We start from the raw sequence: 5,215 nt of genomic DNA, 5'->3' as shown, positions 1-5,215 counted from the left end.
AAAATAAAATTAAAATAGTAACGATAATAATAATAATGATAACAGCTATATATATACACACAAATGAGTGATGCAGAGTACAGTTGCTCACCACCAACCGATAGCGATCCCGGAGGAGTGAAAAGGAACCCCGAGCTCACAATCCCAGAAAAGCGAGCCCAAGCGATTCCCGAGACAATCCCCCCACTTTCCAGGCAGCCCTGGTTAACCTACTGACCATGACATGATATGACATGGAATATCTCATTGGCACATCCAACTGGCAATTCTACTAGACTTCCCCCCTCCCAGTCCTTTGCACCTGCAAACTACCCAAACATGGTGTCCTTGTACCTCATCAACATTCTTCTCATAACAAATCCCACTCAAACCAGAACACAGCGCTTTCTAGCTACTGAGAAGAAAAATAACCCTATCCTAGCAAAAACCAGGACAGTATAGCTGTGCCTGGCTGTCAGTCTCTACCAGACTTGTTTTCATTTCCCAGCATTCAGTGTATGGATACGTGTGCATATGGTGATATAGCCTGAATTTTATACAGGGGTTCTATGGGAAATAAAACTGCTTCTTTTCCCAACTTGAGGATGCCTGAGCCATGGTATATACAGGTGTTTTATTTATAAATCTTTCCTCATACACAGGGGTATCTTATGCTGCACACATGATGACGTAGGTGCAGGTGTGACTGGAGGTAGTTTTCCTGTGAATGAGGAAGCAGAACTAGGCCACCATTTCTCCTTTGCATAAATAAATAATACTATTTTATAGTTCATCTACTGTAAGAACACAGTGGGCAAAATTTTAAAAATCAAGAAGCTCGTGTAGCTCCAGCATCTGAGGAAGATAAAAGAGAGAGAAAGGCATCCTCAAGAGGTGATGCCAGCCACACGGGGCTGCTGCTCTACCTCTCCAACCTCAAAGTGTTTGCCCATTGCCAGGGACTGCAAACAGCCTCGTGATACAGGTGATCTTTATTGCAGCAGTGAAAGTACAGGTTTCCAAATCTTTTATTCATGTATAATTGAACAGTTGGATCTAATGCAACTTTTTATCTTTTTCTTTTTTCCTGCCAAATATTTGTGTTTTGTTTTATATCAATAATTTAAAAACATTATTTAAGAGCCCATAACTTGAGAACTAAGGGAAGATTATTTTTGATTTCTTATGCAATCTTAGTTTGGCTCTGTTCTAGGAGTATTTTATATCCCAGCCCTTAATTACACAGTTACATGGTACTTTGCCACAGAACCTCAGTCCTCACATGTCCAAAGGAAATGCAGTTCAAATCAGATGGGCAGCTGTGAATTTCATGCCCAACTTGCAACTGGTCTTTGTAGCCTAAATGATGTAATGTGCTAGTTGTGTTGAAGTCTAGTGATTGACTTGAGATTTTCTTTTTGCGCATAGCAAAGCTTTGAGGTCCATATTTTGAGTTCTGAATTTCACCAGTGGTACCTGGGGTAGACAATGTAGCTTTGAGGTTGGCTCTTCTGGAGTGACAATATGAAGGCAGTGTTCAGAAAAATATTGGCTGAAACATCTCCTTCAAAAAGTGCTGAAGAAGGTGCTAAGTTACCCAAGTGTCTGAGGATTAGTCTTCCCAATTTTCAGGCTGATATTTAATAAAATGTCTAACAGATTATGTTTTATTGATTGTTTTGATGGACTTGGTAGTGTGACATTAACGATTGGACTTGATGATCTTAAGGGTCTTTTGCAACCTAAATCATTCTATGATTTTCTTCTCCCCATGATAAAAGAATCTATATGAGTTGTCATCCTTCCCAACTGCACTGTTTCTTCCAAAGAGTCTGCATCCTTTTCTGTGAATCCTTCCCATGAAGAACACAAGGGAATGATCATATCTAGATACATTTATTGCATGAAGCATTATCTAATCCTAGAATTAGTAATAAATTGGGGCAAACTAAATTTTTACTGTTGATGATAATAAAGCCATGTAAAATTAGGTATGAGCATGTTTGCTACAGTGGGGAACTTGAACTGACCCGTGACCTCGTGAGCTGGTGGAGTTCAAGGTAAGAGAAACTGTGGTAGTGGCACAGCTTCGCTTGCAAGATCAGCCTCTGGCTGGTGACCTGGAGGCTAAACTCCAGTCAGGCTGTGCAGTGCCCAAAGCAAAGGAGGGAATCAGCTACTTGAGATTTTTTTTCTCAATGATTTTAATTCTCAGAGTCAAATTATACATTACGTTATATGCTGGGCTGTGCTAGAAAAAGTAGGTGCTAAGGAGCAGGCTTTTTGCAGTGATGAAGGACAGTAGTTGTGGTTTTAATATGCAGGCAAAGGTGAATTCAAACTGGTCCTAGGGAAATCCCTGCTTGTTCCAGCACCAGTGCTGCTCAGAGAGGCCCTTGCAGAACTCCTTGAGGCAAAGCTGAAAGGATGAAAGTGCTGAAGACAAGCTCTCTAGCAGCAGGAGCAAGTGGTCTGTGGCCTTTAGATCAGGCAAAATCACTTTCAGATTACAGTCTTTTCTTGGGAAGGAGGGATGAGAGGCTTCTGCGTAGTGGCAGTATTCTCTAGGTTGAGAAGTTGAGATGTTTTTTCAGGTAGATGGACATTCAGTGGGATTTTATGGCCATCAATTCTCCACACAGTGCTAATGATATTTTATAGGTACTACATGATTCACTTGGGGTGAAGGTGGGACTTTTCGTAGAGCTGAGAACCAGACGTGCCCTTGTGCTCCAGCTCTACCTCCTCCCCTGTGTACAGGGCAGAGGAGGAAGGAAGAAGCCACTAAGCCACTGAAGCGACAAAAGTCACAGAAAGGTTCAAACTCATCCATAGGCTAGCTCACTTCATCCGTGCACTTGAGGAGCCTGTGAGAACTCTGTGTGTGTCTGTCTTCAAATCCATGAATACCACTTTCTTTATGGGTAATAGGAAAATCTGATCAAGGAAGGATGCAGTCGCTTCTCTTTCCTGCAGAAAAAAAACCCCACCACTTGGTCAGTTGTATGAGATAGCATAACGCTCAATTTAACCTTGCAGCTTGTGAGCATGCACGTTTATTTGACAAGAAAATCCTAAAAGCAAACTGAATGTACAGCTTACTAAACAGCCAATAAATCTAGGTTATATCTTCCTTCCCCCGTCAGGAAACAAGGGAGCTATTTTTGCATCTGGCCTTCCTGTACACATTGAAGTAGAATGATTTTTCTTGCGCTAGACAGAACATGGCAATACTTTCACGTTAAATAATGAGTTCTTACCGTTATTCCGAATTAAACAGGCAAGATCAGACAGAAACCATTCTTTCTCCAAAAAAGACTGACTCCAGTGATTTCTCCAGGCATTGACTTCTGCAAAGATTAGATCATCCAGGGAGGAAGAGGAGCAAAGCAACCTGAATGGTGGGGAGAGCAGCTGTCCTGTAGCTTTGTGGGGGGTCTTCCATTGCCTTTCACATACTTGGGTATGGGGAAAGTTGCAGATAAAATCTCCTAATTTGTATGAAACAAACTGTTAAACAGTTTGGATTATCTGCCTGGAGGCTTCTTCTGCCAAAGGCCAGAGGTCTTCATTGCAATTGTTAAGGAGAAGAAGTTAAGATGTGAATTCATGTCAGCCTGTAGCCTTCAGCTCCCTGGTGCATCTTTCCCCGTGGCCCTGGGTTTGAGCAGAGGTAGAGCCAGCACTTGCTCAGGCATGGAGTATGGGATGTCACAACTTTCCATTTGCATTGCTGTACTGTAGCATCTGGTTTCAGCAATTAATGTTTGGTTTAGCTTCTCAGTGTGCTGGGAAGTAGTGCTCTCCTCTTCGTTGCTAAATATAAGCAGACAAGTTTATATAGTGTAATCTCTACCTGACATGTGAGGGAGCTATAATTTAAATTTATTGGTCTTAACAGTTGCAGGTGATTTTGTGTTTGTGTGCAGAACATGCCAGATTCAAGTTTTGGCGTGTGCTCCTGCTGTGAACGTGTCCTTTATCTCTCAGCTTCATCTGGGTGCCTGTTGATACCTGTGCGTTCCTGCTGCATGCTTACAAGGGGACTGAGACCCTATTTTATTCAGTGCTGACATCCTTGTTTCTAACCAGAAGTGGAGAACACTAAGAGAATTGATGAGTATGTATACCAGAGAATGGAGCTTTCTTGGCTAGATGGACAGATGAAAACAGAAAGGAAATACTGTCACCTAACAGCTGAGCTGATAGGCTGCCTCTTTCATGAGCTCGGGTTTGTTTTGAGCCGATTTAGAACTGTTTAGGAAACCACCCTGTAACATCACAGCTACAGCTGCTAGAATATCTGTATACTATTTTTATAGGCAACTATATTGCCTGTTTGCCTGTCTCTGAAGATATTTCTGTTAATGTTTTAGAACATATTTTTCACTTTGTTTTAATTAAGTATTTAAAGATGTGGCCTGAAAGAAAATACTGTTGGAAAAAATGCAGCCGAGTACAGTAAGCCATTCACATAGCTGGATATATGCTAGCTCAATTTATTTAAGTATCTATGTATATTCATGAAAGTTCTAAAGATCACACTACTCCAATATGTGGATTTTTCTTATCTATCCCAAAACAATAATGGTGATTTTTTTTTTTTTTTAAGTCTTTCTTTAAGGTCTTACATAAGTCTTGGGGCTGAAGGAAGGGAACATTTTGTAAGTCAACCACAGTCGCTGTTTCTTTCTACCTGGGATCTTGGATTTCATTTGAAATGTAACTCCCTCTCCAAAAGGATTCATTAGAACATATTTCCAAATGACTTCACTAAGCATAAAGAAAAGAGCATAAAGAAAAGGTCTGTTGACAAGCAGCAGCAAATATATGTCCACATAAGAATGTCTGGAGTTAGCTGAATCTGTCTTTCTCTTGTGAAAAGGCCCTTCTTGTTTATGCGATAACAGATTCAGGCATTGACTTCTGATCTGGAAAACTTTTGTCTGTTGCTTCCAGCCAGGGAGGCAACATAGTTGTGAATGCTGCTTTCCCTGCCTGCTCATTAACTTCTCTTTGAGTCAAGAGTAAGAATTTGTAAGAGAGGCAAGAAAACAAAATCTAATTATTGTGTAAATTACTTGGTTTTCTCTAATTTCATTTGAGATGGTGGGCAGGAAGAGTTTCTGTTTGAAAAGAATCAAATTGATTAGAGCACATAAGGAAAGATAAAATTTTGAAATTTAATTGTATTCGACCAAATCGCCATCATTTTGGGGTTTGTTTGTTTTTCCAG

Source organism: Antrostomus carolinensis, unplaced genomic scaffold, assembly GCF_000700745.2.
Source record: "Antrostomus carolinensis isolate BGI_N321 unplaced genomic scaffold, ASM70074v2 scaffold13637, whole genome shotgun sequence".
In the NCBI taxonomy this organism is placed as follows: Eukaryota; Metazoa; Chordata; class Aves; order Caprimulgiformes; family Caprimulgidae; genus Antrostomus; species Antrostomus carolinensis.
The sequence above is the reverse complement of the archived record's forward strand: the minus strand, read 5'-3'. Positions refer to the sequence as shown.